The sequence below is a fragment of the Protobothrops mucrosquamatus genome, unplaced genomic scaffold (assembly GCF_001527695.2).
Source record: "Protobothrops mucrosquamatus isolate PMUCROS unplaced genomic scaffold, P.Mucros_1.0 scaffold373, whole genome shotgun sequence".
In the NCBI taxonomy this organism is placed as follows: Eukaryota; Metazoa; Chordata; class Lepidosauria; order Squamata; family Viperidae; genus Protobothrops; species Protobothrops mucrosquamatus.
The window spans coordinates 801,835-810,370 of NW_015386705.1; positions in this window are offsets into that span (position 1 = coordinate 801,835).

Consider the following 8,536-nt stretch of genomic DNA (forward strand, 5'->3'; position numbering starts at 1 on the left):
CTCTGCCCACTGCCAGTTCAATCCTGACCATCTCAAGATTGACTCAGCCTTCCATCCTTCTGAGGTCGATCAAATGAGGACCCAGATTGTTGGGGGCAATATGCTGACATTTGTAAACCATTCAGAGAGTGCTGTAAAGGACTATGGAGCACTGTGCAAGTCTAAGTGCTATTGCTATTTATAATATCTTCTTTTAACTGCTTCTGCTGTGACTCCTATGTCAAGGAAATTGTCCTTTTTATAGCTAATCGTATGAAAATGCCTGTCAATGCTGTAAACATTGGATGTTCCCGCTCTGACAACTGATGAAAATTGCAGCCATTTTCTCTTTTCTTTTAACATGCTTTTTTCTGGTATTTAGAAATCGGGTGCGGGGGGGGGTTTGGGATGAAAGCTCGAGCTCAGCGGAACACTCCAGAAGAAAGGCTTAAAATACAGGAGGATCTTGACAAACTTGACCATTGGGTGCTATCTAACAAAATGAAATTCAATGGTCAAAAAGTAAGGTTCTACATCTAGGCAAGAAAACCAAATGCGCAGGTATAGTATAGGTTGCTCAACAGCAGTAACTGTGAGAGGGATCTCGGAGTCCTACTGGACAATCACTTAAATATGAGCCAGCGGTGTGCTGCAGCTGCCAAAAAAGCCAACACAGTGCTAGGCTTCATTAACAAGGGACAGAATCATGATCACATGAAGTGTAATACCAATTTACAATGCCTTGGTAAGGCATCCAGTTCCGGTCACCATGATGTAAAAAAGAAATTGAGACTCTAGAAAGAGTACAGAGAAGAGCAACAAAGATGATTAGGGGACTGGAGGCTAAAACATATAAGGACCAGTTGCTGGAATTGGGTATGTCTAGTTTAATGAAGAGAAGGATGAGGGGGGACATGATAGCAGTGTTCCAATATCTCAGGGGTTGCCATAGAGGAGGAAGTCAAGCTATTCTTCAAAGCACCTGAGGACAGGACAAGAAGCAATGGATGGAAATTAAAGAGAGAAGCAACCTAGAACTAAGGAGAAATTTCCTGACAGAACAATTAATCAGTGGAACAACCTGCCTCCAAAAGTTGTGAATGCTCCAACACTGGAAGTTTTAAAGAAGAGACTGGACAACCATTTGTCTGAAATGGTATAGGGCAGAGGTCCCCAACCTTTTCGGCACCAGGGACCGGTAACGGAGAAAGACTTTTCCCCGCACCAGAGAGGGCGGCGTTTTGTTTGCTGCCTGCATCCTGCGGATGGGGCTTTCCTTGTTTGTGCAGACTGCTTGCTGGCATGCTGCGACCCAATACTGATCCACAGACCAGGTTGGGGACCCTTGGTATAGGATTTCCTGCCTAAGCAGGCGGTTGGACTAGGCCTCCAAGATCCCTTCCAACTCTTATTATTCTTATCATCATTCTTTCTGTCTTACAATCCTTTATCTAGGAACTAGAAACCAACTCAATTTTTTTAATATTGTCCCATTCATAAATCATTCTAATAATGAAATGCATTCAGTATTGCCATTTCTTTGTGAGGCAAGAACTCCTAGAGAATATCTTGAACCTTATCTCACACTCTTAGCTGACTGATATGATAGTTGGACACAAAGAACATCAGTCCAATGAGTTGTATTAGTAGCATGATAACATGCCAGTAACATTCCAACTGGATGCTTTTACACAACAACTATGAACTTAGTATGTTGTTGTACTGGGAAAATCAGAAGATAAGTAAATTTTAAATAACATAGTAAGACATAGTGGAAATTGCAATAACAAGATGCTGAATCTCAGATAGTTAGAAATTGCATTGTAGTTGCTTTCTAGTGGTTGACTTGAGCCAAGAATCGGGGTAAGAAAAAATGGCTCTCCAGCGGGAAAATACATGCTGCCCACAAGGGTTTTAGAACAACAGCAGGAACTTGATAGGAATTAGAAACTCCACAAATTTTCTACTTGCAATAAACTGGGACAGAGTCAGAAACAACTGTTTTGAGACCAAGGGAGTCCATCCAGGTTAAAAAAAATAAAATCAATCTGGTAGAATTATTGTAGTTGGGTAGAAAAATTGGAATTCCTGTATCTCTTAGTATGTTTTTCTGAAGACTAAATGCTGAACTCCTGTGCTCCACTTGCTAAATTCATTTGAAGCATACCTGTACCAAACAGGTTAGATAGTAGTTCCTCACCTCCAGTGGGCCTGCATATGAGCTTAAAATTGGCAAGATAAAATCAATTTCACAGGAAATTATACTGCTTAAAATAGTCCAACTGGAGGTTATCTCTGGAGAGATCACAAACACAGCTTTAGCTCTGCACAAGCAACATAACAGTTTGCAACAAGAACAGCTAACTCTGTGGTAGGAATATATGCTCCATGAGAAACCTGGAATACTATTAATTAGCCTTGCATTAACATACAAAGTTTCTTACCAATGCCAGATCCCTAATCCCACCAGATGGAACTCTCCATGTCTCTTCAATTAAAGGGTCAATTTTTGGGATCCAGGAGGTGTCCTTTTCTGTTGCAGTATCTGCCCTTTAGTTCAGCTTGAAATCTATGTGGCCCCATCTTGCTGGTAAAGATAGTCCTCAACGTACCACAATTGAGCCCAAAATTTCTGTTGCTTAGCAAGACATTTGTTAAGTGAATTTTGCCCCATTTTACAACCTTTCTTGTCAGTTGTTAAGTGAATCACTGCAGTTAAGTTAGTAACATGGTTGTTAAGTGAACCTGGCTTTCCCATTGACTTTTCTTGTCAGGTCACAAAAGATGATCATATGACCTCAGGACACTGCAATCATCAAATATGAACCAGTTGCCAAACATCAAAATTTTGATCATATGATCATGGGGGGCTGCTACAACGGTTGTAAATATGAAAAACAGTCATACGTCACTTTTTTCAGTGCTGTAACTGATTGCTAAATGAACTATTGTAAGTCGAGGACTATCTGTATTCTGTAAAGTTTTGAAGATTTGGTTGTTCTCCCAGACTTTGGTATGTGATGGATAGAGCCCCTTGTTGGGTGTGTTCCTTACTTTTGTCTGTGTATTGTAATCCCATCTTGGTTTTGATCTCATAATTTTAATGTTATGTGGGAAACTGGTAGCAGAGCCAGACTAGACAACCAGCATCTAAACTATATCTCTGTCTGTGGGAAATTTTTCAGAAGGAACCTTCCCTAGTTTGGAGAATAAAAGGAGAGGAAGGGAGAAATTCTTTCAGTCTTGCAAGATTCTGTTAATGCAGTGGTTCTCAACCTGTCGACCATTTGGGGTCGATAGACCATTTCATGGGGGTCGCCAAGCAAGGCTGTCCACCATTTTTTTTTGTCCGCCATTTTTCCCCCTTTTCCGGCGGGTGCCTTACCTCCCTTGGGCTGGGCCAGCTGGTGGTTGGCCTGCTCTGTCTCTGCCGCTTGCCAGCTACGTCTCGGCCGGCGCAGGGGGCGGAACCACGCATGCGCGGCGCTCCCGGGCAGGGAAAGTTCTCGACTTACGACCGGTTGGGTAGTCCTCTACTTACGACCGGTTTAGTCCTCGACTTACGACCGGTTGGGGTCACGGCATTAAAAAGGTTGAGAACCACTGTGTTAATGTAATATAGAGCTAACACTCCTGGCTGGCTTCTGATCTGCTCTACCTGACAGGGCTAACATTATTTGTGAACTTCTGAGTCATTTTGGAGTTGGATGGTGTCTATACTGAATTAATTTATAAAAGAATAAAAACAGAGGAAGAAACTTACCTACCTACATGTGCAGAATTGCTGTATGGTAGTCCTATTTAGTGACAGAGTTGCAATTAGCAATTTGGTCATTAAACAAAACAGTTGCTAAGCGAAACTCTGACTATGCTTGTGATCTTAGTGCAGCTTTCTTTTGCTTTCATATCTGCAAAGGTAGCAAATGTGAGGATTGGTTGTAAAATTACTATTTCATCATCCTCTTTAACGTGAACAATTGTTAAACGACAGTCTCTGTAATAACACACACATATATTTATCAGGTGGTTTTAGCTGCTGAAAATAGTAAGAAGCTCAAAGCCATTAAATACATAGAAAAGGCAAGGACACAGATGTCTTCTTCAATGTTTAGTGTCTAGTTTCCTTTCCTCATACTAATCCCATTTGTCCATTTTGGCAGTTCAGTATTTTTTTTTAATGAAATTCTGACTTCTACAAACAGATCAAACTAAACAACACAATGTAGTATGTTAAGAACGTGCTGCTTTTTATATGAAAGGACTTCTTTCCACATAAATGTGATTTTGGAGGGGAATGGGGCAAGAACACATTTGCTTGCTTTGTAAACCTACCGTTGCAATTGTTTCTATTTAAGTATTTCTTTATCCTACGCACTGTAGGAAAACCATATTAATCTTATGATGGCAAAAAATCAGAAATAACCTGGTAGCAGACTCCTGATTTTTTTATCATCTACTCCATAATACTGAAAATGCCATTTTAGTATGTGGTTTCTACATGCAAATTCAAATGAACCAAAGCATCATGGCCATAGGTCAGCAAGCAGATTTGCTTTTTAATTTATTAAATAGAAAATTGAATTAGTCAAGATTTGACAACTAAGTACGATTAGATGTAGAAGCAGTCCCCAGGTTAACAACATCCAACTTAAGGATAACCCCTGCCTATTATTGGTGGCACACTGGTTAAAGTGCAATGTTTCAGGCAATCTCTGCCCACCTTGTTGGGGGTGATATGCAAATAATGCTCAAATTGTAAACTGTCCAGAGAGTGCTATATAGGGCAGTATATAAGCCTGAAGGCTATTGCTATAGATGGGATAATTTGNCTCTGCGCCTGCGCTCTTCACACGCCTCCTGCAGGGCACATTTGGTAAAGTTCGTGCATGCAGGCTGCCGCCAAGCACAGGGAGTAGCACAGCTAAGGAAAAGGGCAAAAAAAAATGGCGGACGGAGTGGTTTGGCGACCCCCGTGAAATGGTCGTGCGACCCCAAATGGGGTCGCGACCCACAGGTTGAGAACCGCTGTTCTAGGCAAAGCTCAACTCCTCCTATTTCTCTAACTGAAAAGAAATTCCAAGAATAAATCTGGGTTTGAATAAACAGCAACAAACTTGGTTCATGTATAAAACATTCTATGGTAAACTGCCCAGAGTGGTGTGTGAGATGGGTGAGTATATAAATCAAAAAAGAGCTGGAGGCAATGGCATATCACTTGAAAACCTTTCCAAGAAAACTGCAAGGATTAGTCCACTCAGTTTGCTTCTTAACACTACTACTACTGCTACTTCACATCACTACTACGATGACTACTTTTTCTTCCTCCTCTCTCTGTCTCTCTCTCTTTTAGTATTTTTCACATGTTCATAAAAATAATGTGTGGAAAGCAACAAGAATATGCTCATGGTCTAGTATTTATTGATAAGAGAAATCAGAGTTCATCGACACAGGTAGTTACAAAATCCTATTGGAGCACAACCACCATATTGAACGGAGTAAGTTTATTCCAAGAAATACAGCCATTCCTTTCATTTCAGTCCTATTGACAAAAAAAGATAGGATGGTGGTGATGTTTTAACTTCATTATCTTCCTTGCATTTTTTGAATAAACAGCTCAAGATGAAGCGGTTTGTCACAAGATCATCACTCATAAGAGCTGGAAGAAAGACAAAAGAGGAAGCAGTGGTGATTCATGTTTGATGTTCCTATTTAAGACACCTTTATGTATCTCCCACTGTCCCCTTAATGTTCTCTGGTTTGGGAAGGTCATACACGGGAACTTTTAAGCATAGAAGAGTTCCTATGCTTCACAATCCCTATTTAAGGCTTTTGTTTTTCAAACTCAAGTGACTTTTTAAATTAATCAATTTATTTAATTCATCTGAGATGAACAAATATTTTACTCTATCACCAGAGTGCAAAAAATAATAATCATAATGTCCAAGAAAGCATTAGTATTCAGTGTCATTCAAGTTGATTTGGGTGTGCATCATTTGATCTGCATTTCCCATTTCTGCCTGGCCGACATTAAAAATGACTAATGAGGGGAAAAGATTTTACTTCACAGCTTGCATGCTTGCTTATTACTGGAAGTATGCTGAGGCATGTTCCAAATTTCCTACTTTAGCATCAAAATAAAAAAATCAAAGGAATAATTTTCCAGGAACTGATTTCAATACATTTTAGAAGAATGTCACAGGCATTCACCATCCAGATCCCCTTTCCAAGGAATGTGGGCAGTTAAGAAATATAAAATATAAATGAATATAATGAATAAATTTCTGATGAATCCAGTGAAGAGAATTCTGTTTGTGTTTTCCATTTCCATTATGTGACATTTGTGAACAATAGTGCCCAGAAACCTTACATCCTGCCCAACGGTGATGCTAAGTGAGAAGGCCACAGATTTCCCATACTCTAAGTGATAGATATGCTGTGAACCTCTATTATCAAGGTAAGTAAACTGCAGACTGCACAGGGCTCTTGCAAGCCTTTTTTGTGAAGCTTTTAAAAGCCCTTCAAGATTGTGCCACTGAATTTAATTAGCAGAATGTGAAATAATCATAATAGGATTTTCAGTAAAACCCTGTCAAATAAGCATGATTAGCTTTTCTATTAATATAACATACATACTATAAATCTAATAAAAAACCAAAAAGAAAGGAATTCCAGACTACACACCATTTGAAAACATTGCTTCATTGTTGTGCTTATTTTGTCTTCATGCTGTAAAACATCTAAGGTTATGTGAACACTGGAAATTATGGTTTATTCTTGTGTACACTGCATATATCTCTTGGTAGTTGGGATATGAACAATGGTATGTTGGCTTGCAAGATACATCTTGGATGAAATACTCTAGATGCTGGATGAAATACTCTAGAACAGGGCTTTTCAACCAGTGGTACGGGTACCACTTGTGGTACATTGGCACCTGGCAGGTGGTACGTGAGCATCCTAGAAAAGTGGTAGTGGGGGAGGGGAATGAGCTGAACCGGTGGCAGCACTGCACAAGCCTGAATGAGAGATGGCTGGAGCTGCAGGGCTGTCAGGGCTCAGCGGAAGCGCCAGGATCGGCGCTTCGGGACTGTCAGGTCAGTGGAAGCACCAGGCTCCAGCTGGAGCTTGGCGCTGATTCTGGTGCTTCTGCTGAGCCCTGAAGAAGCACCAGTCAGCTGGAATGTTGCCGTATCTCCAGGGTCTTGTGATTTACATTCAGATGTTTGGCAACTGATTCATATTTATGACGGTCACAGTGTCCCAGGGTCATGTGAAGTGACCAAAACCTGCTGCAGCCACCCAGCAGACGGGGGGGGGGGGGAATAAAACCCAAACACCCCCCACCCCGCTTCCGCTGCCAATCCTTAATAGATGCTCACAACAATGAAAACCTCAGGAGAAAGAGCGCCGCTGGGTGGGCAGGCAGGTGTCTTGCTCGGCTGTGGCTTGGAGGGCACTTTTTTCAATGCTATTATAACTTCGAACAGTCACTAAGTGAACTGTTATAAGTCGAGGACTACCTGTACTTTATCACTTTTTTCCTCTTTTTTTTTGTCATCAAGTTTGTGACACCTTGCTAGGTGACTAGTGGTACTTGGATATTGCCATATCCTAAAAGTGGCACAATGGGTGAAAAAGTTGAAAAGCCCTGCTCTAAAATGCTTGTTTGGGTTTTATTGAGCTTCTGAAATGTGCAAAATTGTCAGGTACTAATGGTCCTTATCATTAGCAAGAAATACTGCTTGTGTTATGAGTTCAGTTAAGGCCATTTCCATATTAGTGACTTAAAGAGACTTCCTAACATTACCAAGTTGCTGCTGAAGTAGTGTAAGTCCTATCCTTATTACTATTATTTTGGCACAATTATGGTTAGATGACTCCATCTAACCATAATTGGTGCAGAAATAACCTAAATAACCTAATGATGGAAATATAGTCAAGACCTAATCCATCTTTCACAAATATATAAAAAACTTGATTGATGAAAGCCACGATGAGCAGCAGAAGTCAATATCACATTATGATCCTGGTGCATGAAGACTGCAACTTGGAAGGTAAGAAGAGTAAATGGCAAAGAACATGAATTAATGAAATTAAATGTGTGTCTTTGGAATTAAGAAGGAGAATGATATAACTTGAATGAAGATCATCTTAATATATTTGAATGGAATTAAATACATGCTATATAAGCTTTCTAATGAACATTCAAATTTGGAAATGTCTTTCCATTAATAACGATAGAGATTATATATTAACTATTAGTTTTTAAATTGTTATTTGTCCTCTCCAAGGGATTACACTATTATAATAGAGATAAGATTATTTTCCATTTCTGTACAGTGCAATAATTTTTACAACAAGTGCACTGAAACTGCTCAGTGAAGACAGTTTATGGTACAGATGATTTAAGGTGGCAATTATCAAAATGGCTCAAGACTCTGCTTCCAGTTTACCATTGTCTGAATGCTTGTACATTACAGATATATCAAAGCCATATAAGCTCTGCATTAAATACCTCAATGATTTCAGATTCTGCTTAGGTCAAAACCAAAATTAT